The 25,654-nt window shown below is 42.8% G+C and overlaps 1 protein-coding gene across 1 annotated transcript in view; it reads left to right on the forward strand.

Moving 5' to 3' along the window:
- The first annotated feature begins 4,084 nt into the window (after positions 1 to 4,084).
- The window catches only part of PTN (pleiotrophin), an 81,729-nt gene continuing 60,159 nt past the window's right edge, over positions 4,085 to 25,654 (forward strand). Inside the window, exon 1 of the mRNA XM_075755735.1 lies at positions 4,085 to 4,211. The gene's annotated coding sequence lies outside the window, so the exon portion shown is untranslated. The remainder of the gene's footprint in view (positions 4,212 to 25,654) is intronic.

The raw sequence follows: 25,654 nt of genomic DNA on the forward strand, positions 1-25,654 counted from the left end.
AACTTCCATTCCCAGGATTGCCAGCACAAAAGATGAAAATAGTGAGAGAAGCCAACATATGAATGGCAGTCTTTTAAATGCTGGGGATCTGGAAAGGCCTGCTGTGTCACATTATATTTGTGGATTTCAAACTGCAACATTCAGATGTATGCACATGAATAATTTTGAGCACAAGAGCTTTAATCCCCGTGTAGAAAATAGAATCAGTCAAATGTGTAAAGTTACAACATGTATTCATGGTTTGGTGACTGAAGCTTAAGACCAAGTTCTGGGACACTGAGTTTATTTTCAAGTATCTTAAGTTTTTTAGCATATGTGCATGAAAGAATAACTCTTCTGGGTTCATGATCTCTTTTTGCCTTCTGCATACATCTGGGAAATCTGATTTTTTATATACTGGATTACTTTAATACTAGAAAGTGAGGTATGAATTATTATTTTTGAAGTCCATGGATTTTTCTATTCTAATTATAGGATTGATGGTCTCTGTGACAATACACCTGGCACTGTGTGGACTTGAAAGATAGAGCGAGAAGGTACACAGCTCAGAAGTAGTTGATTTCAATCTTCGATGCATTCACTAAATAATTCAGTATCACTAATGGAAATCTGATCTTAGCACAGGAGTGGGGATGCGAGGCACTCAGTCGCCAGGATTTGGCAGCTCAATGGCTTGGGAACAACAATGGAGCAAAAGGTGAAAAAATCTTTAAACTATTGTCGAGTTCTCTTCTTTGCTTTCCTGTAATCACGTTACATCTTCCTGGAGCTGCTGTTGCTGATGGCTAGGGAGGGCGAGAAAAAGAAATTGATATTTACAGTGTATCTGAAACAAACAAAGCAAACTCAGCTTGAGCTGACCTTTTAACTGGTGCACAAGGGGTGCTGTTTTCTTTTTGAAAAGTACAGCCTCATTCTACTCAGCAGTGGGACCAAAAACAGTGAAGCGCTTCTTGGGAGCAAATTGCATAAAGCCTTGTCCTTTTATAACTTCTTATAGCCCTAACCCTCACTTTTCCTTCTTAAAAGAAAATTCAGCCCCATCTCTGTCTTTCATTAGGTTGCCAGTCTTTGGTTTGGGTAGTAAAGAGGATGCATGAAAGTAGAAATTGGACTTCTACATCTGCCGGTCCAATCCTCATCTCTGTTTTTTGATTGGAGTGGAACCAGCAGCTGTAAACAAATGTCAAGGATTTTAAAAATAGGTATCACTGGCAATCTGCAAGCAAATTCTCCTTTCTAGGTTATCCAAGTGTCCAGCCTAGAAAAGTAATAGCCAAAGACTATTTTTTCAGTATGTGTTTTTCTGTATGTCACAAGAAATGTAGATTAGGCTGTAGTTCCAGAGATCGTGTAGGAATTAAAGCATTGGCTAGAAAACAAAGTCAGGACAGACAAAAGAGCAGAGAATTTCTTGAGATAAACCTCTCCAACTTCACAGTTCTTTTAATAAGGAAAATATCCCTGTGACAAGTAAATGGTCATAGCTTACCTTCCATCAATCCCTTTTCTCCATACTGTCCTGCTCTTTCTGACCGGGAACCAGCACGATAGGCACCTTTGAGGCTGTGATTAATATATAGTTGATGGCTTTTTCTTGTCAAGAGAAGTTACGTTGGTCCACCCAAGATTGCTGTATTCACCATCTCACCTCCTTCTATGTCTTTACAAGTTCCATCTCAATAGCAAAGGTTCAGTCAAGAAATTCAAGTGTTATACTCCATTAATGATCAATGGCGTCAAACACAGCGGGCAATATGGGGCAAAGAATATCCTTCTGTATTAGTACAGTGTTTATTGCAATGGAAACCTCAGTTAAGCCTCAGGTGCCATTGAGACAGAAATAATATTAACATTAAAACAGACTTACTTTTTGTCAGTCGAAAGCTGAGATGCTTTCTTTTTCAGTCATAGCTGCTTCAGACCATAATTTGTCCTCTGAGCATCTATGTTAACCCCGTCCACAGTTTTATTTTGGACTTTCTGAATCAAAACCCAAGGCGTATTGCACAAAACTAGTTTCTGTGCATGGAAACTCAGTTTCAGGAAATGAATTTCCGAGCTATGGAAAACTAGGTATGGAGAAAAGCTGTGAGCAAATTTGGTCAAAAGTTGTCTATTGACATTGCTTCTAAAATTTAGTGGACAAATGAGGCTTCTAACGTCATGCACACCTTTGTGAAAAGCAGTTGATTTCTGCAGAAAGTTTCCAGTTTTGTTTTCTGAAAAGCTGAAAATGTTGAGTTTTCAGTGTTTTAGCTAAGACTCAGATTTCTGTAAGGAAAGGAAGAAATCTCTTGACCTACTTTGATGCAATCTGTTTTGGTTTCAATCAAGGTAAGCTTACAGATCAGCCTTTGTCCTCTTACCTACTTTCTCTTTGTTACTCAGACATGATTGACCATCTGAAATGTGCCATTGTGGTTGTATGGAGAGACTCTGAGGGCTTAAAGTGTCGACCACTACCAGGTGTTTTTTGATGGAAAGTGTCTTGCTCTTGATGTTCAATGTTCCTGGTGCTTAGCACCGTGATGCCAGGATTTCATTGAGAAGCCCTCAGGAAGGTGCAAGCTAGCTATCAAGGATCCATTCAACTCTGTGTAGTCTGAAACACAAAGATGAAGTATACTATTGAATGCTCATTTTCACTCGTCCAGCCACTAGAAAGAATATTCTCTCCATCTCAAGCCACCATTTTACACTGCAAATCAAAGTTGTTGTTTTAAATTACATCACTGTCATTAAATCTGCCGGTGGTGCAAATCCTGAACAGCCATGCCAGGACTAAACACATAACTGTGTGATGAAAAGAAGATGCCAAGGTGTGGATGGAAGGGAATAGTTTACTTTACTAAGAAAGACTCCAGGTGGGTGCAATTGCCCACGCTGGGACTAGCCACACAGTGCTTTTCATTGTCATAGATGGTAGGTGTTAGATGATGCAATGTGTACGGTGCCAGACAAATTACTTTTTTAGCTCATTCCTCTGGAAACAGGAGAAGAATCTGAACTGGATTTCTGTGCAAACCTGGAGCAGGAGCGGCAAGCTGCAACCTCAGCAGAGACCCGAGCAGTCAATGGGCTCAGTCTTTCAAATCAAAGCGGAGACTTGCTCTGGGGATCGGGAATTACATAGAAATTGCCTGGAGTTTGGAACAAGTCCACTTAGTTTTAAATTAAGCTGTGGACTGGGGAACACTCTTATTCAATGGATGTAATGAACCTAAAAGTTGGAAAAGCCTGCTGCTAAATGAAAGCCTTGATATAACTCCAGCAACCACTACAACCAGAAGCGTTGAAACGCCATGACAAAAGTTGTTCTCATGGCACTTTCAGCCCAAGCTGAAATTAAAAGCTGGGGTGGTTTTTTTTTTGTTGGTTTGTGGTTTTTCCCACTCCCCCCCCCCCCCCCCCCCCCCAGTATTTCCAGTCCAACACTGCCACGGTCTAAGTGGCGAGCTGGAAGTCAGCGACACTGACGTTAAAGCTCCCCGTACCACGACGGCCAAAGGCTACGAGGTAAAAGCTGTGGATGCTCGTGGCTGGAAAGGTAGCTGAAGCCCCGGCGAGCTCCCGCACCGGCCGGGGGTACCGTGAGGTGCCCCACCCGCTCTCGACTCCCCACCATCAGCGGCCGGGGCTGCCGTGAAGGTGAGGAGGGAAAGTTGCTTGAGCTGAAAACCCCGTTACCGGCCGGCGGGCCAAGCCCCGCCGGGCTCTCCCTCGGCGGCGGGCGCACTGGGAGCAGCTGCCGAGCCCCGTCCGCCGGCGGAGCGCCCCCGTCCCGCCCCCTCCCCACCCCTCCGCCCCCCCACCGGCGGCGGGGGCGAGGCTGCCCCGCGGGTGACCCTCCCGGCGGGCGCGCCCCCACCGCATCACATGAGGGGGCAGCGCGGCCGCTCGCTCAGCCCCGGCGCCCGCCTGCTTCCCGCCTGCCTGCCTCCCTCCTCTCGCCGCAGCCCGGGCTCAGCTGAGTCAAAGCTCGGATCAGGTTCCCTGCCTCCAGTATAAAAATCTCGGCGAGAAATCTCCGGCGGGAGAGAGAGACGGGACGCGGGAGGAGCGGGGTGTGAGGCGGCGGCCGGCGAGCCCGTCCGTGGGGAAGCGAAGGGACGCGCTGCGGCGGTAGCAGCAGCAGCAGCCGCTGCTCACCGGGGACGCCCGCGGCTCGCCCCTCTCAGCTGCGGGAGAAGAGCCTTTCGCCGCCCGAAGTAAGTCCGAGGGGGCGGCGGGGGCTCCTGGGGTCCGCCCGAGGGATGGTGCCTCCCGCGCTCGCTCCCCGAAGGGGAGGGTGGGAAGCGCTTCCCCCTCCCCGTCCTGCCCCGGCTCCGGGGGACGTGCCCCAAGCGGGGCTCCGCACCGCCGGCCCCACCTCGACTCTTCTCACCGCCCGGCGGGTGCCGGGCAGAGGAGCCATGGGGCTGGGTGGGATCCCGCACCCAGCGGGGTGGTGGGGAGCACCTGCAGTCGCGGAGGCACCTGCTCGGGGTGCAGGCGGGGGGGCGAGGTCTGGGGGTGCCCGGGAGCAGGAACGGGGTGGCGGGGGGTGGCGGGGCGCCGCGGTGCCCGCCGCGCTTTGCCGTGGTGCGGAGCGCCGCTGCCTGTGGCCGCCTGACGGCCGCCCCGCTCGGGGTGGCGGCGGTGGTTCGCTAAATGAGAGCGTTAAAAAGCCAAGGCAGGGTGAGAAGGACCAAGGTGGCGGTGAGGGACGTGACCCAGCGGGGAGGGGAGGCAGGAGTGCTCGGGCTGGTCCCTTTCGAGAGGACAAAAGGGCAGCGGAGTGACCCCAGAGCGGCAAACCCCCTGCGGGTCTCGGTTACCCTGTGCCAGGAACGTCCCGGCTGAGACTCGGGATAATGAGGTTAAATTGTACCCTCGGACCGAGCACTTGAACTGATATTTTTCTTGGGACTTTGCCGCCTTATCCCTAGTTTGCTTCTGGTGGAACAACTGAGCCTAGCAAGTGCTGATAGATCTATTTAAAACTGCCGTTGTTAGTTTCTGCCTTACGCTTCCCCTGGAAGGATGGGTTGGGAGAAAATCTGAGTTAACGGCAAAAACGGTTTCCTCCTGTTGAACATCCACATTATTCTGCAAATGTGTTATGGTCGCCAACACTGATGCTTTTAACTCCTTACCCTCCTTCATCCTTTCCCTTTTAAAAGTAGAGGGTTTTTTGGAGGGGAAAGGTACTCTTCATTCTCCGGGAGCTCATCTGCTCCTTTTACGTGTTCCAGTTGGCCGTCGCGCACCTCTCTCTTCCACATTGCAAGTGGTTTGCCTTGGTGGTGAATGTCTGCTGTGCGTTAGTTTAGTGATACGCTCTGAAGCGGGATTCTAGGATGTAAAACCTAGAGACCGGTTGGTTCTTCAGAGCGTTGTGCAAATGTTTGTGACGTGTATTAAGTCTTTCTCTGTGGGATAATCCTGCAGCTGCGGATAGTGGTAGGTGTTTTAACTAGATCCTGTTTGCTCTAAATGACTTGTATTACAGTGAGAGAACTCTTTACCTGTGGCTTATCAACTCTTGAACTCTCTGCCCTTTTCTTGTTTTCCATTTGGGTCTTGATTTTTTTTTTTTTTTTGAGCTTTTAGCAAAGTTCAACTTTTTGGACAAAAAATAGATGGAGTGCGTAATTGCTTGTATTAGGGTAAAGAAGGGAAGGGATGGAGAGAAAGAGAAGGGAAAGATATGTGAAGAGTTTTTGTAAAGAAATACTTGCCTTTTGCATTTTCTGGACAATATGCTTGAGCTGATTTACAAAGCACAATTTATGGGGTTTTTTTCTGTGTATTTCTGTTTACTCCTTCCAAACAAATAAGAACAAAAAAAAGCCTGAACTTTTGATCAAGATAAATGGTCTGAAGGGAAAAAGAAACCTGCATATTTGTGACAAAATTTTGTTAATTTGCTGTAGTAGTGAAAATTTGGAACTTAATGGAGAGAGTACTTCATTGGAGAGGATGAACAAAAAAAAAAGCAGCAATAAAAAAACCTGCTGCATAATTTAGTGACTCTTCCTAAAGAGAAGCAAAGAGGGGTTTAATATACTCCTGTCTCGAGGCGAAGCTAAACTCTTTGGTGACTTATTACTTATGAAGCTTTGGATGAAATTGAAGGAGAGAAACTTACTGACTTTAGCGTGCTCCAGAGCAAGCTCTTGGGTGGAAAAAAAAGAGAAGCTAGCAACAAACCTTTCTTTTACAAATGGTAAGTCTTTGTTCATAGTGTAGAAATGGCTTAAGAAAAACAGACTTTTTGCAATTATCCAGATGTCTATCACCAGTTATTTGAGATGCAGGCTGTGGGTGATACATCCTTGCCAGCAGAAGGTTGGTTTTACTATAGTATTACAAAACATAGTGCTGCTATCCCAGTACCATATGTCTGTATTCCTCTACGCCCCTGCTGACACTGGGGACAGTTTGGAGCCTTATCTTATTCCTGACACAGATGTACTGATGGATGGTTTGTGTAGATTCATCTTTCTGTCGCTAATGTGAAGATTATTACTTAGCTGACTTCCAGCCGTCACGGCTCCAGCAAGGTACTTCCTGACATGTCCTGTGTTTCTTCCCCATCATTCTGGGAACGATTGTTCCTAGGTCCTCAGATAACAATTAAAAATAATTTTTACAGGAGCTCTGAAAATAAACTCATTTAACTCATACTCTATTTTAGTGTGGTTTTACAGCAGGGAAGACATGATTTATCAAGTGTTATAGTGTAACAAGTGTTTTAGTGTAACACTAGGGCTTTAGGGATGGAGCTGGCATTGCTCACGAAACTTCCTGCTCTGTTCAGGCCCCCTCATTACCTACACTCCCCACCGTGGGGTTTTTCTGTGGGAACTGGTCTTTAACAATGTATGCTTTGGTTCAATATTTACAACCTCTTGCTGATCAGTGTATCAAAAGCATTTTCATTTAGAGGATTCATTTCAGGACTTTAATTGAGGAAATCTCTTTGTTTCAAGCCTCTATAATAAACCATTCAAAATGCTGTCTTTGAACGAACTAGGTCACTGTAACGCGCGGACACACAGAGTGATTCTCATCTGCTTAGGGTAGCCTGCATTCGGTCGACCCATATCCCTGGTGAGCTTGTCCCTGATTTATCCTTCTTGGACTGGCTTGTTCACAGGGAGCTTATGCTGAAAATTCACTGCTGGAGGTCATTCTCCATTCTTGGCATCTCTGGCAGCCTTAAGCTTAAATTGCAGCCTCATTTTCTATCCAATCAATACCACTCTTATGTTGCTGAGTTTCCATGGTGCCCCCAATCTTCTGTCTACATATTGATGTCTGACAGCAGGAATAGCATTCTGTGTCGCTATATATACTTACTAAACCTGTCAAAACTATTTAGGGTCTGTCGCACTAATTTATATCCATATCCTGATATTATTTGTATCTGTTGAGCTTTGACTGATGGAACTCGCTGCACTAAGGAATCAGCCCCAACAATGCACTCCAGGGATGGCTCGAGGGATGGACGTCTTGAGAAAGGGAAAAAGACTCTCTTCTAGAGTAGCTGGGGTAGTCTAGAATCCTTTGAGCACAATAGAGTCATTTTGAAAACATCCAAGTCTCAATGGCTCCAAGTTAATGCTTTGGAAATCATTCTCCATTGTGCTGCTCTGAATGCATAGAGGGTCCTCTCCGATGGAGCCGCGAGAGGAAAATAGAAAAGTGGGCATTGTCAAATGTTCAATGTGCATTTGAGGAGAGCTGGGGGAAATTTCAGTCAGTTGTCTCACATCAACTTTCTTCAGCAGAAGCACTGTGGAAAAATGAAATTAAAGGAGCGAGCAGTGTCTTCTGTCATGTGGATGTTTGTGTTTTACTGCAATAACCCACAGAGCACTGTAGTTGCATAAGAAACTGTATGGCCGTGTCCCTGTGGCCTGACACACTAAACAAGATGAGAAACGGCATATCTTCTTTGTGTTATTAACTTCCAAGGGACTGATACCTGTTATTTGTGCTGACAGAAATAGACACTAAAGACCAGTAGATTTGATTTTATTTTTTTTTTTTTAATTTAAATATGCTTTGCAAACCATTGATCTTGTATAAAACAGAGGCGGTCATCAGCTGGGGAAACGCTTTAATCCCACTACCTTGAACATGAGCTTGATCCAACCCATGAAATAAGAATTGGCAGTTAGTATGAAATTTGCAGCTTAAAATTTTGTTTGCTGTGAGTTGCCAGAAGAACTGATTTTGTGATGCCAAGTTCATGAATACTTTTCAGACCCTCTTCAGGCTCCCACAGTCTTTTCACTAGTGAAAAGTAAGGACCTTTAACACTTAAAAGGCCCTGTTGCAGGTGGTGTTTGACATAGTGGTATTAAAGTAGTTCAGTTTGTCAAGTTTTCAGCAATGGCTTACCTTATACTCATAGAGAGGAACTTTACCAAACTAGACACTCTCTTGGCCCATATGTCTCAGCTTATTTTATTCCAAGGAATAGAATCACTGAACCATTTAAAATATCTGGCTCTACCTCCTGCAGTGGCATTATGATGATTTTTTTTTTTTAACTTTTCTCATTTCCTTGCTTGCTTACATATGTGGGAGTGACTTTTTAAAATCTGTAGTCATCTTGCTTTTTAATGTCTTTCAGACCAAAGGTTGAGAGAACACAGCTGTAGGCAGTTTCATGGGAGATGAGAAGGGGGAATGTGAATATAATAAAAAGCTAGATATATTACTGGTACAGCCAGGTGATTTCTACCCCCTCTGTCTCTCTACTCCAGAAAACCTTTGCCCTTCCTTGCCTTCTCAGAATAGCAGATTCTGGTTTCAATGTGGATCACCTCTGGAGGGGAGGAGTAGAGTCTGAGGCAAAATCCAGTTTCATTAAGAAAAATTAAGAAAAATGTATTAATATGTTAATTTGGGCCCTAGGAGCATGTTGCTTGGCAAGTGCCATTGATTGCATGGCAGCTGCAATGGAAGGGTAAAGACTTTCAGCGCAGAAGAGCATTACAGGAGTTGAGAATTTTCTGATAAAAATAGTCTCTGAAAATAGCTAGTGCTTGGGGCTCCAGTCCACTGCCATTTAGTAAACTACAAAGTTCAATTTTAAAATGGACCTTTCTCTTCTGAGGCCTGCCAGCACTATTTCAGAGCTCACTAAAGGTTTCACGAGAGCCTTATAAAAATCTTCCTTCCTCGTTAATTTCTGCAGAGTTCCAGTGTAGCTTGGACTTTGTAAACATCCCCTATTTAGTTGTAGATGATGCCATCATCAAGTGCCTGTGGGGAGGGAAGAGAAAGAGAAGAAATTCTCTATTATCTCAGGCCAAATGCTTATTTTGGCACTGGTCCACAGCTAGCTAACAGCGTAAATGAAATTGAATTTTTGCTGTCTTCAAACAATATTTTTGGAGCAGCTCACTATCTGTACGAGTTCTCCTCCCAGGACAAAAACTAGACAGAATGACTGGGGGCAGGGGGGGGGGAAGAGGAGGCTGGATGGGCTCTTCTTTCGTTCAGCAAGCCTCTCTCTAAGCACCAGGGCTGATGCTCTGCTGTCTTAGCGGGGCTGGTCCAGCTGGCAGTGGAGATGGGCACAGCACTAGGGATGCTGGCAATGAGGTTGAGGTAGCCTGTTTCTCAGACTTGAGTGCAAAGTTGGTCTTGATCTTCTGAACTCATTAAGGAAGATAGACCGCTCTGCTGTTGTCTTCACTGCTGACTTTGCTACCTGCATCTGCCTGTTGCCTTAGGCTCTCCCTAAGGATTAGAAAGGTGAAAAACAGATAATTGTGCTCTACAGGTATAAAAGACAGGAGGAATTCCCTGTATATTGACACAAGCAGTAAATATATATCTGTGCAAGTCAGAATGTCCCTGTCTGATTGCAAGAAACAAAAATGACTGAACTGGCTTCTCAAATTCAGTTCCATGGGATATCAGGCACAAAACCAGTTTTGTTCTTGTGTTTTGTTTCTCAGAGCCATGCAAACAATGGCATTAGTTTCATAACCGACTAAAGATGATCTGACTATTGCATTTAAGGCTTCCTTGTTTCGACTGGATCACTAGTACAACAGATTTATTTATGGTGGTTTTTTTTTTTTTTTAGCTATACTCCTCACACATCATGTATCTTAAAGTGCAAAAGAGCCTTACTAGTGCAATGCAAATGTATGCGCCCATCTGTAGCCAGCAACAGAAGGCTCACAGTCTGGAGCATCTTTGTCTCTGTGACAGAAGCATCCAAACTGTGCTTCATACTGTGTGTAGGTAGTTCTCATATCAAAAACTTTGTATTTAAAAATAACTGTTTTACAGGTGTTTTGTCTTTTTTTTACAGGTTTACAGCATGCAAGCAACAGTGGGAAGAGTGACATTGGCTCAAAATGCCCATTTTAATATTTCTGTGATGGTCTTCTAGGCACTTTGTTAGATGGTAATGGATGGATCTCTTAAGAAAGGTCTACTGTCTGAAAGTGATATAGGAGGAAACTTAGAAATAGCCTTGGTAGAAAGATGGCACCTCTAATATGGTGCTGTCTCTACAGTGTTATGGCACTACAAGGTCACAGTTTGCTTTTGGACAGTTGAACTTCTTCCATTTCCATATTGAGATCTTTTTCAGCTCACTAAGAATCATATTCTTCCTGTCAAGCAGAGATTAATACTAAACCAGGCACACATCCTCCAACCATTTTTCAGGCAACGTTGATGCTTCAGCAAGAGCTTCATCAGAATAAGAACTATAGAATTCAGCCTAAGAAAGGGTGCCCACCCCTTTGTTTTGGTGACAATTTCTTCAAAATAAGACATGAATGAGTTATAGTGCTGGTAAATGATTGTGACTCTTCTTGCAGCAGAATCTCATTACTTTCATTAAAAGTGCCTTTGGAGTGAAGCACCTTTTAGTAAATTAGAGATAAATCAAGAGATTGTTCCGATACTCTGCCTTAATTCTGGTAGGAAAACACTTTAGTTTGAACTATAAAAATTACGTGGTCAAAAGTAGCCTCCCCACTATTATAAACAGAAATAGTTTGAACTACTTGTTCTACCTGGGGTGGTTTCTCCTGGAAACCTGGTCCTCTATGGTAGTAGCTTAGCTTTCCTTCTGATGCTGACGAAAGGCCCCTGAGATGCTCTGATTGCTTCCCGATAGCTTGTGCCACCTGACTGCCTGGTTGTTTGCTTGGATTGCTGCCTTCCCAGAGGTCACAAAGATGTTTTTGTTTGCGCAAGTCACTTGCTTTTATTAGAAGCCTGCCTGGGTGCAGCTGATATGCAGTAGGGACCGAGGGATGGAAAAAAAATCTGCTAGCTTTCCCTCTAAGGCCAACGGAAAGGATTTTCAGCAATCTTCCAAAAACACTGCAAGCTTTGATTCCGGAACTTCATGTCATTTCACTTATTAAATCCTCACTTTCCTAAGCTGTCCCTTCAGCCCATGTTTCTTCTTTGATTTACGTGTTGTCAGATGCTTTTGCTAATCTCTGTAGTTGATGTTTGCTTAAGTGATTATTTGGCAGAAGCGTGTGAGCAGGCGTGTGTGATTGCCGTTGGCATGGCAGTTAGTATGATATGGCATTAGCATACTTGCTCCGTGCTGCAGGCCTCCTCTTCTAGGCATATTTATGCAGCAGTGGGGGAAAAAAAAAAAAACAACAACAGAAAGCCATAGGGGAGCCAGTTACGGTATAGTGATCTTCTGGCCAGTTTGACCAAAGGCTGACAGAGTCCAGAGGAGCCTAAAGGCTGCTCTCGTTTTCTTTCTATTACTAATCATAAATAGATCATCCACCAGCAGAGGATTTATAATGAGCTGCGGGGATTATGGGCTGCCTAAACAGGGATATCTACATTGAGTCTAGTTCTCAGGAGTTTCCCTGCACTTGCAAAATAGTGTGGGTACAATGTTTATGGGGTGATAAAGAAGAAAAGGCAAGCTCCACACCCTTCGTGTTTCTTAGCTCAGGAACCTGTCTTTAAATGGGATATGCAGTTTAGTTTGCATCTTGGACTCGTTAATATTGAGTGGCCATTGGGATTACAGGTGTATGTGTTTTAAGAGATGTCAGTCTCTTCTCTGTCGCTTGTAATTTGAGCTCTAGTCTTTGCACATTTTGTGCATTGGAACAGCTTTATGGGCTATGAGTTACCTCACTGAGAACAGTGGAATTTACTTAGACAATGTAAATATAAAAGTATATATGAAACCTGTGCTTGATCAGCGCCTTACTTTGTAAGGTTAAACACATTTAGCTGAAATAAATCTCTCCGATGGTACAACAGGCATTCAGTTGCATGCCCTTTATGAGCGGGTGGGGATGAAACCTCTTGTGATAAGTTTTAGAGCACTGCATTTACTGTGGGGCCTTGGGCAGCTTCACTTGATATTTTTCTGGATGTCTGTCTAAGCATGAGCTGCTTGTGTGTTTTTTGGCAAAATTCAAATTATTGGAGAGCTGGTTTTCTCCTCCACTTTCTGATGTAAACCTTTTCTGTCTGTCCATGTCAATAACTACCTTTCCAAGACATGGTGTGGACCGGGCATAACCCCTCGCCAAAACATGTCCCTGTATGACCTTCTGGTGCTGTGAAGGTCCTGACTTTATCCTGATGAGAGGCAGAGGCTGCCGTCTTCCTGCTGGGATCAGCCCTCGGTGTTACCTCTGAAGGGAGAAAACTTCTGGGCTTAACATCTGAAATGTAAAGATGTCTGGAATGAGGACTGTAGGAAAGTGGGGAACACTTTCGCTCCCTGCCCCTGACCTACTGTAAAATTGGTCATGTTGTCATGATGAAAAAAATCTGAAGTTGAAAAAGGGATAGGAATGGGAGGAAAAGCGGGTGAACTCCCTGCTTTTACGCATAATTTTGATCTATAATTTGAGGCTGCTTTCAAAAACATTTATAGATCCTTTTAGTATTTTGCAGCTAATATTTACAAACACCTCTTATTTGGTAGCATAATGCAAACCATGGTCCTGGCCTTTCTCTGGCTGCTTCTCTGTGCCCAAGTACAGCAAATCTGTGCTAATTCTCACAAAGGGTGAGAGCCCTTGAGAATGGCTGGAGTTTGAATACTGCTGTACAAGGCAAGGACTAAAAACCAAGGGCAGCATATTGCAGCATGTACTTTGCTCATTTAATTGCTATGTACTATAGTTTGAATTATTTATGACTGTATCTACAAGGAGGTAGTCCTTTAAATAAGAATCCCTCTTTCTTTTACTAACCACAACTATAGGTTGAGTGGATATAGAGACTCTGTGCTTTTTATATAGGAAAAAAAATGAGATGTGTGGACAATTCACCCCAACATTGTGCTTTACACACATACTTTAAAAGTGAGTGTCTGTACAGAGAAACTTTCCAAACTGTAGGGATGTGTTATCTAACTTTAGACTTTCTAATTGCACAACATGTACTGTAAATGACAAGTTCACATCTTTCTCTATTGACACTTTCAGTATGTGCAATAAGGCTCTAATTCTAGCTGGGATTTTACCAACTGAGATTTCTCAAGTAATTGTAGGTGGGAATTTCTTGTGTTATTTAAATAGGAAATTCTGAAACAAACAAAACACTCAAAGCAGGAGAAGTCTATGATGTGTAAATTATGTGTCTAAGTCAAGAAAAATTGAGGTTGAAATATTTCACATCAGGCCTATTGAAGTGGAAATTCTTGAGTTACTGAATCCAAGATTTCTTTTCCAGGTCAGTGAAAGTCTAGTGTGTATCTGTACACTTGCAGCACTTAATGGGTGTTGAGGGAATGGAAACAAGAATTTGAGCCTACATATGAGATGGATACATTGGCTACAGTAACCTCCTCATGATGCCTCATGAAGTCCAGCTGATGCTGTTCATTATGGCATTTTGATGATCGTGATGTCTCACAAAAAGAGTGGTATAGTATATAGCCATGGGGAATGAGCACCATTTTCTCAAATTTATCTTTCCTCATCAGTTTAAATTTTTTTCAAAGCATACCTTTGAAAATTAGAATATAACTTATATGTACAGTACTAATTGTACGTATAATTTTAATAATTATAAACATTTATAAACAATTGTAGTAATTGTAAATTATTACAAAATTATTTGTATTACAAAATTATTTCTTTACAAAATAATTGTAAACAGCTTTATAATTTATAATTTTTATTTACAATTGCTACAATAATTATAGAATTTAATAAAAATGGAATTTTGATTCCATTTTTTCTCGAAAGACTTGAGCATGTTCTTTTCAATTGTTCCACAGGATGTTGTGTTTGCAACTATTTTAAATTTTTTTCTTTCTTTCCTTCCCATACAATCATAGAATGGCCTGGGTTGGAAGGGACATCAAAGATCATCTAGTTCCAACCCCGCTGCCATGGGCAGGGACACCCTCCACTGGACCAGGTTGCCCAGAGCCCCATCCAACCTGGCCTTGAACACTTCCAGGGAGGGGACATCCACAACTTCTCTGAGCAACCTGTTCCAGTGCCTCACTACCCTCACAGGGAAGAATTTCTTCTGAACATCTAATCTAAGTCTAGCATTCTACAGCTTAAAGCCATTGCCCCTTGTCCTGTCACTCCATGCCCTTGTAAACAGTCCCTCTCCAGCTTTCCTCTAGGCTCCCTTTAGGTACTGGAAGGCTGCACTTCGGTCTGCCTGGAGACCTTCTCTCTTCTCCAGGCTGAACAATGCCAGCTCTCTCAGCCTGTCCTCACAGGAGAGGTGCTCCAGCCCTCTGATCATCTTCGTGGCCCTCCTCTGGACTCGCTCCAACAGCTCCATGTCCTTCTTGTACTGGGGCCCCCAGAGCTCACGCAGTACTCCAGGTGGGAGTCTCACGAGAGCGGAGTAGAGGGGACAGTCCTCTCCCTTGACTTGCTGGTCATGGTTCTTTTGATGCAGCCCAGGACACAGTCGGCTTTGTGGGCTGCAAATGCACATTGCTGGGGTCACGTTGAGCTTCTCATGAAGCAGCATCTCCAAGTCCTTCTATTCAGGTCTGCTCTCATAGCTTACATTGCAAAAGACCTTTTAGCCTTTGTTCAGTGTTAAGTAGACCAGAATAAATATAGTTTTCACTGCCTGATGCAGTGTGTGTTTTGTGTGAAATGAAAGGGATATTTTTTTAATCTCATTTACATCTGCCTTTTGTTTGTCCGGGTTTAAAAAAGTACACTACGCCTAAAAAGTTTTTGGAGTAGCAGAACTTCCAAGGTGATCGCAGGTGAGCTGCCTGCATTGTGCAGCCTCGCCTACTTCTCCAGTTTCCTTGCTCAAATTACTCTCCGGACTCAGTTTTGCTGCCTTGCAAAGCTAAACCATTGAAGGCTGCTACTGCTTCTATAGCAGAAGCTGTATCGGGCTATGAAATAGGTCTGTATTTTTCTAAGACATGGATCATGCCCTGTGAGTAGCAGTGCAATTGTACAAGGTATGGAAGTAGGTGGAAGAGCATGGGTCAAGTTCTGTAAAACCAGGGTTATGTGGACTGCTTAAAACTCTTTGCAAGTAGCCTTCATCTTCCTTAGCTTTAAATGTGCATAGATCTGAAATGGATTTTTCCCCAGATAAACCACACCCAAGCTGTGTTGGTTTTGAAGGTGTATTTCCATAACTCTGAATAGCTGAGGTTTCCTTAATGTAACTTCTGAATTCCTGTGTCTCTAATATCTGTATTTTTATAACCACCAACTTCTCTTTGCTTTAACCTCTCTTCTATTTAAATAGTGTAGTAGGTCACCCTTCATAAATATTACACATTCTCTCATGTTTTTTGTTTTCAGTGGCCTTTTACAGCCCCACGCCAAGTTCTAAATCTGCAAAATGTTTCAGCTTCTTTGTTTCTAAGTATGCTCACAATTCTTGCCCCTATTTTAGTGAGCACATTTAGTTGAAATTTAACCTGGCATTCCACACTTGCATTATAATTTCTGTAGTCCAACTTTTTTTCATATTACAGTTTAAAATATTAGAAGCACTATTTTAAAGTTTTGTCTAGTCTGAAATGACTCCTCTGCTAAGCACAGCAATATGACATCTTTTGTTTCCAGAACTTTTTTGATGTCTAGAAGTTAATTCAGTAAACAGTGGTATGTAAGTGCATATATATATATATTGGTTCCATTAGACTTCAATGTGTCTGTGATGAATTTTATCTGATATTTGTGTTGTCCAGTTGTCCAAGTAGTTGTGAGGACAAGGACCTCCATACTGTTAACTAATACCATTTTATATGGGCAGCACATTTTGTTACCTTGTTTTTCATTCTTTTTCAGATACTTCATAAATGCACTCGACAGCACTGGTCCTAGGTTGAACTTTGGGTGCTACAACCCTGCTCCTCCTTCGTACAAAGAACTGATTATTGTTCTTAACCTGGGATTCTCAGTTCCTTGACTAATATTTAAAGAGTGACAGGACCTTACCTCTTACCCCAAGATTACTGAGCTCTCCTAATAGCTTTTTTCAAAGTCTTTGAAAATCTAAACAATTTACATCTAGTGAAAAATAGCCAGGATAAGTTTACAAAGGCTTCTTGTAGATTAGTGAGGCATGATTTATCATTGTGAAAAATGTGCTTTTTTAGACTTTTCTAGTTTGTGGCGCTTCTATTTCAGGCTAGCTGGTTTACACTTGCCTTTAACTGATTTTTCTCAGCTCTGGAAGCGCAGTTTAGTGCAATCGAATTTCTTGAGTTGTTTGGGTTTTTTTAGTTATTTACTTTATTTCCCCTAACTCTGTCTGGCATTTCTGCCTCAAGTTCTTCACTTGTATAACCCTAGGGCATGCATCTCTCTTCCCTGCTTTGAAGTGAAAATTGAAGCAGAGGAGCCATTTAACTTCTGTGCAATCTCCTCTGCCCTCATTGACTTCTCTGTATCAGGGCAGACTGCGGTACAGTCTGCAGGACCCACCGGCTCTTCTGGAGTTCCAGTTTCCTGTGTGCTTAAGGAATGCCTTATTGCTTGTCACTATGTATTTGCCTCGTTCCTCAACCTTGCTCTTGGACTTCTTAATCTCCATTTTGCGTCTCACCTGCCAAAGTTGTTCTCTCCTATTAGCTTCACTTGGGCTGGATTTCCATTTTCTTTCTCTTAAGGATGCTCTGTGAATGAATAAATTCTTAAACTATATTTAAGAAGGTTTTGGTTTCTTTCTTTCTTTCTGGCCAGGAGTATCATCAGTGATTGCACTTTGGCATCCTGTCAGAATATCTGCGCTTGTTCCTTGCATGCTTTATTAAAGAAAGGCTCGCAGGGAACAGAAAGAAGTGACTCACTGGTTCTCTTAGGACTGGTAGTGACCTCCCAATCATGTGGTAACTTTGGGGTGAAGATTTCAAAAGGTTGTGAGAGAATTCTATGTTTGCATCCTATGGAAATGTATCTGATCTGTGGCAATTTTCCCTTTGGAAATTAGTCTGGAAACATAGCCCTGTCTAATTTCTGAACCAACTCTTTTCCATTTTTTGGGACTAACTCGTTGTAGCCTTTCCTTCTGCAAGCTTCAAACCAGCTGCCACCATGTGAATTGGTTACACTGATGAGAAATCATTTAGAAAAAATACTGCATTTTCACGTTTCTAGAAAATGGTAATGTTGTCGTCATTTGATCACTGAGTATTTTACATCTATCATCTCTGGTCTGAATTGGAGGCTTGTATTTTATCATCCTCAAGACTGTAGCTCAGAATTTGTAGTCAGAAACACTCTCCTAAAGTACCTCCAGAAAAGTCAGATTTGTTCTTCTGACTTCTTCCTCTTTCTTACTTGGTTTGTGTGCAAGTATGGCGCAAGATTGTACGTCTTCTCCTTTTAGAAGAATTCCCTCTAAGCATTTAAACTAAAGTCCACCAAAGTAATTAGATATTTATATGTAAAAATAAATGTATGCTTGTATGTAGGCTCATTGTGATTTAGATTGGCTGTATAATTTGTCATTATCACTTTTTGTGTTACTGCCTTTTATTTTGATTAACACTTGAGCAAACTGTGCTCCAGGAAGCTGTTTGCGATATCAGAAATGCAAGCTGATTGCACTCATGTACATCTAATTTGATGCCCTGATGCTTTCCAGCTGTGGTAAATGGACAACTATTTGAAAACAAGTATGTTGTCAGAGTTGGAATATCCTGTGAAAACTACCCGTTTTCCCTTAAGTCTGGCTGTGTTCAATTAATCTGATGCTGACTTAGTCTCCCTGCGTTTCACAGAGAATGTTTTTAATATTAACTTCTCATAGTAAATGCTTCTAAAATGTCTTTCATTTAACTCCTGGAATTATTCATGTTCTGGGCAAAACTCATGCTCCCCTCCAATTTCTATTATGGAAAATCACGACTTGGCAAATTGAGGTTACAGGTACTGTAAGGTTATTACCTTTTAAGTCATGAATTCCAAAGCAAATCTTCGTTTTTTGAATGGGAAGAATCTTTTGTTGCATCCATCATTTGGAATCTATCCCCCATGCTTGGTGATGGTGGTGAGGACAGAGTTGGGGCATCCACTTATGTGCTTGCTCCTCAGCTGAAGGTCGGGAACAACCCCTTCCCCAGGTTGCATCTCTGTGCACAGATGGAGTGAGGGAGACAGGGGACAGCAGTGTTTTATCACTATGTGATGTCACAACAAACAATTTCAAAGCCTCTGTGCATCTTTTTTCTATTTTGATGCATGCTGGCATCTCTTTAGCAGAAGCAAATCAACTTATGCAGACATATGCCAAGAACAGGAAGGGAAGACTAATTGATCAGGAAGGCTGAAATGGTCTTCTGTATTTAACAGGATATTTTTTTTTTTTGTGCTAGTGGAACAAGATTTATAATAATCATTACTAATCACAAAGGTCACTTGAGCCCTTTCTTAAATTCATATCTTTGAAGAAAAGCATCTGTAAAGGAATATATGGAGAGGAAAGTAGCAGTTACAAACCTCAGCTAGGCAGTGCAGGCATGTTCTTACTTTTTTGCTAAAAACTAATTAGCAAACTAGTGCATGCAAGTTAGGTGCATTGCCACTTGTAAGCCCTGTCTCAGCATTTCAATGTAAGCCTGTTAACTGGATTGGGCTGGACTTAAAACAGAGCTCATTCCTGTTCTTGATGAGCTCAAGTGGCTTTTATGTAGGGTGCTGCGAATGGGCGCAAGGGCTTAGTGCTCCGTGTCATCGTGTGAGCCGCTAAATGCGTTGTAGCTTTTGCATGACACGTGCAGCATTGGCAGTAACAGAAGCCAACCAAGGCTGCAGTGACCTCCTCCTTCTAATGACAATGCTTTTAGATCACTTGCCTACGATGCCTCTGAGCGTGGCAAATGAAGGGGTGAGGACAAGTAGCTTTTGTTTAAATCATTGTTTAGGTGGAACAAGAAGAAAAATGTGTCTGGTTTTAATGGTACATCACTGCGCATAGGTTTTGGAATTGAAATAATGTGACCTTTCTTAATAGCACACCTGTGTTTGTGTTTCACACCCAGCTGCTATTGCCGCTGGACTGAACCACAGAGTTAGTGTACTCATCAGAAACATTTTTGTCATACAACAGGTAGAAACAAAGACCGCTGGCCTCCTGGGACTGGAGCAAGCCTCCAGCTTTGGATTGTGGGTCTATGGGATTTGGCAGCTCTGTTAATACAGCAGTGTCACGTTAGTCCACTGCTCTCGTGTTCCTCCCACCTCGGCTCATGCAGGATTCATGGTCTTGTCTTAGGGTGTGCTCTTCCATACGGGTGGTTTGCAGGCTGCAGGCAGCTCTGTGAGGTCCTAGCGTAGCCTGCCATTGACCCCATTCTCCTCCTTCCCTGTTTGCATGGTGGAGCAGAAAGCACCTGTGTAGAACTTGCATATCACAGCAATAGAAGTCACAAGCGTAGTAAAAGTCGAAATGATCCTGACAAATTGGACAGTTTCTCTGCAATTGAGAGTTTTTCACAGAGAAATGAAACATGCTGTCCCTTTGGGGTTAATAAAATGCGCACACATAAAATTTGGAAACATGGTTGTAGGATAGCAGGAGAACGTCTGACAGCAGTTTTCGTACGCTGCTGAGGATGCTGAGTATTCATGTGCTAACCCAGTCACTCCAGCACAGGTGACCTCTAGTCGTGGTTTGTATGGGTCACTACTATGTCACTTTGATGGACAGGGACTAACCCAGCCTCTGGATGCTTTCAGTCATGACACAATTTGGCCCGAGAATTTGTACCTCCAAGTGAGGATCGAGTGTAGTGGCTGGAATGTGTTTGACCCCGTTTGGTGCTACTTCAGCATCTGCCCCTTTGGAGGCTGGGTTTTTTAGGCAGAGACCTCTCATGGCATTTGGGTTTGACGTTTGTAATTCCTGCAACATCTGTCATCATTAACTTTCAAGGCAGATGAAGATGGTGTCCAAGAAAGGACCAAAGAGGAACACAGGGTGCTCTAAACCTGAGGACAGATAACTTGGATGATGTGCTGTGACAAACCAAGGCAGGACACACTGAGAAGCTTGCTCCCCCCTGTCTAACATTCGCTGTAAAACCAGCTGAGTGGCCATGCTCTTGCGCCCTTTTCCCAGGGCCGGGTCTGGGATGGCAGGTGGAGCAGTGGGGCTGGGATGAAGGGCTCTCACACTGTGGGCAGCAGAGGATGCCGTAGGTAGTGATTAAGAAATGCTGGCAGTGTGGTGGTAGGGAGTACAGTGACACAGATGGCAATGCATCTTTTTTTCTTTTTTTTTTTTTCCCCCTCTTGTGGCTAGAGCAGGACCGTGAATACAGAGGAGGTGCCATAGGGTAAGACATGCAGTATGGAAGTCCAGGGCAAGAGAAATGAAATAGTGCAGACACAGTGTGGAACGCATCTGTGGTGTTGTGTGGGAAGGTTGCATTTCACTTGCCTGCAGCCAGCTTGGTGTAGCTAATAGTATTTAATGCTCTGTTATTTGTTTGGGTTTTTTTCCCACCCCTTTAAGCAATGCATTTACCTCATAAAGGAAAAAGAAATGTTATTCATGTATGGAGTACCTTCCTGGGAACTAGGAATAGCACAGGGCAGTTTGCAGTTGACACAAACAGATTTATTCCTGGCTGAATAAGCTGTTCCTGAGATGCTGTGGGCCTCTTCCTAAGCAGGCGTGTGATCGGGCTTCCATGGAAATCTGGCTTTCTGTGTCATACTGTCAATTCAAAAGATTTCAGGAGCTTTTAAAAAGCTGGTCGTGATCTGGGCCCATTTCTTGTTGTTCTCCCCCATTCCCTTGGCCATTCTCACTACTTCTTTTAATTTACAGCACCTGAGGCTTGAGGAGAAATCCCATCACAAATCTACGTGGAGTTTCTGGATTCTTTACTGCATATAGAGTTCAGACTTTCTCTTGCTCTCTGGGGGCGGGGGGGGAAGAAAAAAATATCTATTGCTGACAGCAAATTGGGTTAAAAAGGCAAGAGATGAAATAAATATACATTATACTCCCTTGGATGTAAGGACAAATGGGTGGAGTATGAGAGTGCAAGGGAGCTAAGAGGCAGAGCTCCTTCAGAGATGATTCTCCAGGCAGATGAGGAGCTGGTTGGTCTGATGGCAGAAAGTTTGCGGATTCTTTGAGGAGGTTGGTGTTATGGTGCTCCTCAGAAGCCTTGGTGTTAGATAGCATCTCTTTCCCATTTTCCTGGTCACACGGCTGCATAAGATAAAAGCTTCATCGAGCTCCTAGAGCTTGGACTGGTCTTGCAAAATCCAGCCAGCCGTTGTGAGAGGGGTTAATTCACACCGTCGCCACAGAAGACAAAATAGATCTTTGAAACAAATGTGGTGGTGGGGGTAAACCCATCAATCATGTGAATACTGCTTTACAGTAATTCACAACTGCAGCTTTTTTCTTAAGCAAGGGCTGGCCGAGTCCGATCAATCCCTTGGCTCTCAAATAGGTCTCAGCAGGCAGTAGCTTGCTCCTTGTGGGTTTGTATGTACATGAAAGCCCACTTTATATTAACTCTGTGGAATAGTATTTTTTTTTTCCTCCCTCTAAACCCCTTAGCACTAATTCAGTGTAATTATACTCATTGAATACAGTACTGACAGCTCCACTCCTCCCCCTTTCCTGTCAGGATATTGGCCTAAAAATCACTAGATGAAGAAAATCCAAAACAATGCTGGGATTCTTTGTTCTGGCCATCTACATAGGTTTTTATTACTTTAATGTAATCCGTTGGTCACACTTTTAGGTATTTTCTTTAAAGCTAAAGACTGAAAATACATTATTTTTTTCCTTTTAAAAATTAATGAAGAATTAGACTTTAGTCTTTAAGGAAAATGCTAAATATTGCAAAACTCATTACTAACCGTGCATTGGCGTCATTACTAACAGCCTGAGGCTGCTGAGGACCTCTTTCTACCTTTCTTGAAATGGGGAAGGGTGCCAGACAAGGCAGGGAGCCTCTTTCCACCTGTTCCTTCCCATGTCTATGTCTGTGTCTTAGCACAGCATGTTTTAGTCTTTTCTAGCTCCATATGTATGAATGAAACTTATATAGTGGGAAATATCTGGAACGCCTTGATTAAAAAGGATTTTAGGCATTGGCAGGTGCGCTCTGAATGCAGTGCTGTAGAGAAATGTCTAAAAACAATTCTTGGGCATATATGTGAGAGAGCCAGACTAGGATGATGGTGCTGATGAGAGAGATACAAGGATAAGATGTCCTGTGTTGGTGTCAACATTTTCAAAAGGTGCAAAAAAGAAAAAAAGGAAAGGAAAAACTTTCCAACAAACTACTGGCAGGAGAAAGTTTGCTCTGTGACTTAAAGAGCTTAGTCTGCCTGACAGACTCAAGAAGAATAGATAACCACATTATAAATATCTTTTAGGGAAGAAAAATAACAAGTACTGAAGGCCTCTATAACTTACTGGGGAAAGCCATGATAAGAAAAATTCAATTACAAACTAATTTACTGTTTTACGGTGTTGATGGTGGGAGGCAGGATGATAATTTCTTACAAGCTTTCATAGAAGGCAGTGGATCCCTCATCTTATGAAGCGTAGACGGCAAACGTGGTGTCGTGGATTCCAGAAGATTGGTACAAGGAACTAACTGGGGACTTTTGCATAAGGACATCCATTTTGTCTTGACAGAAGAGTTTTTTTCAGCTGCTCAGAGGTGAAATGTGAGCAGGTCAGCAAAGCAGAGGTCTGTGTTTTAAAAGATAGCAAATGTGTCCTGCTTTAACAAGTAATGGAGTTCTCTTTTTAACTGTAATACACAAATACTGTAATTTAGGTGCCAATTTGCTTTCTACAAAGGCTGTAATATGTTGTGAGTCACACCTCTTGCGTTGCCCTTTATCGTATCGAATTGTAACTCAGCTGCTGTAAACCCAGTAGAATAGAGCCAAACATCATGTGAAAAACAGAGTGAACAGAGAAACATGCATTATAGAAACTAAAAGGGCCATGCTGGGATGGCGTTTACCATCAAAGTATAGAGTTGTTTACTTCTTCCTTTCTAAGTGTGTGTAGGTTTTTTGATGGTTGGGGTTTTTTTTTGGTTTGGTTGGGGTTTTTTGGGGGGGGTTTTTTGTTTTGTTTTTTTTTTCCTTCTGCTTACCTTGCCTTAGTGGAATGGTGCCTAACTGTGTGCTTTCCTTTACAACCAAGAGTGATTTTCTTGAGAGCAGACAGGCCACAGCCCTTGTGCCTGAAACCCTGATCCTTTAAGCACAAAAGGTCTCCATCCAAGCATTGTCTCACTGTCTTTAGGTCTTGCCTGTATAAAGCCTCTTGGAAAAGTAAATCTGAATGAAGAAAAATATGCATGTGAGGTACATTGTGTCAATTTTTTAATGTAAACAAATTTCTTAAGAGTGAAATAAACTTCATCAAACTAGGGTGTTACCAGCTCAAAGAAGAGTATCCGCACTATTGTGTGCTATTTCCTGCCCGCTTTTAGTTGGGGGATGTGCAAGCTATGGAGGGATAAGGAGGTCGTCTGGATTTTGCGAGACTGAGGAAACAGAGGCATTAGAGAAGAAGAGGGTGTCAGCTTTATTGGCTTCCTTTGCTCATGGGATTGAGGGACCTTTATTTTATGCTTTTTTAGTCATGAGGATAAGCTAGTTCCGTTTCCAGAATGAAGAGAAATGCTGATTTTTATCTCATTGAGAAAAATGAAGGTGCTTAGCAGCTTTAAGCTCTAGTTCAATTTGAGCACGGGCTATAGTTACAATAAATTGCTGGCTTTATTTAAGAAGATTCTGAAAGATCAAATCCCAAATAGAATTTTCCCAAATGGGAAAAACTTGTTTGTTCCTCTCTCTGAGAATATGGAACTATTCCACAAAGTAAATTTCCTTAAATTGAGTTTTCATGTGTAATACAACTTGGGTGGGGAGGACAGAGGTCAAAAAGCAGAAGTTGTAAGCCTGTGATGTGGCAAGTGGTTATAGTCTGCATCAGTTCCCCAGACCTTAGAGCAGCCTCTGTTCTTTCTTTCTCCTGCTTTGTTTTATGCAAAGGTCATGCTTCCCCAGTGTCCATTAGGACCTATTTCCTTTTGTTTTATCTCTGTGATTAATGTTGCCTAATTTAATGATGATGTTGATATAGTGGCACCATCTGGTGATCCAACTTCAAAAGGCTGAAGCTCTAGGCTGAGAACTTTGGATAGAACTGCCAGCATCAGGCCAACCTGGCTCCCGTGGGGCAGAGGGAAAGTCATTCTGGATTTCTGGAGTTGATGAGATATTTCTTCTCTAGCTTTATGCAGGTAGCTCCTCCTATTGCTAGAAAAAGTGGTTTCAACACGGTTTTGTCGTTTAGGTGAGGGCATGTTAATTTTGAGCTTTCTTCTGTGAGTAGTTGCCTAGATAGCAAACCTTGTAGTACAAGAGAGAACTTTGTTTAAACAACACGGACAATAAGTATCACCAGAGCCAGATAATTGCAGGTAAGCAGGCATCTTGATGAGATTAGAAGGGCAGCAGCAGATACAACAGAGGCATATACATGATGAGCTATTCTGATTAGCTCCTAATCCTTAAACAGACTTTACTGAACTCTACCTGGTTGAATTATTCTCTCTTGGAACATTGTTTTTTAATTTGTATTGCTGACACAGAAGATCCATCCATGCTACCTTTTGGGTAATTGTGAGCGGCCAAGGCTGAGAGTTCAAACCCTGGAGCAGACTGAATGGGGGAACAGCAGCCAGGAGCTGGTGCTCTTGCTGAACAGATGGTGACCCAGAAAGCTGTATGCTCAGCATTAAGTGCTTAATGACATGCAGGTGTCCTTCGTGGTTTGGAGCACTGAAGTTTTTAAATTTACTGTAGGAGGTTGGTTACTTTGAAGACCAAATGAGGCTTCCCACCTCTGTGGAGCCATTTATGGCACAATTTACTGCTACCAAAATCTATCCATTTAACGTAAACAGATGTGCAGCACTGAGCTGACCTGAACTTCCCTACAGTGGGAATTAAGCAGGAATCAACCAGACACATCTTCATTCAAGACAATTCAAAGCCTTAGCCTGAGGCCACCAGGGAGAAGAACCATTTAGAGGGTAATTCCTCACTAAGATATTACTGTTATCTGTTCTTAGCACTAAAACAAGTTGGTTTAGACCAGAGCTGTGTGGTTGCTCTGCCTGTGTGGAATAGCATCTTCCTACTAACTATTGCCACATCATGAA

This window comes from Balearica regulorum, chromosome 1 (genome assembly GCF_011004875.1).
Source record: "Balearica regulorum gibbericeps isolate bBalReg1 chromosome 1, bBalReg1.pri, whole genome shotgun sequence".
Taxonomy (NCBI): Eukaryota; Metazoa; Chordata; class Aves; order Gruiformes; family Gruidae; genus Balearica; species Balearica regulorum.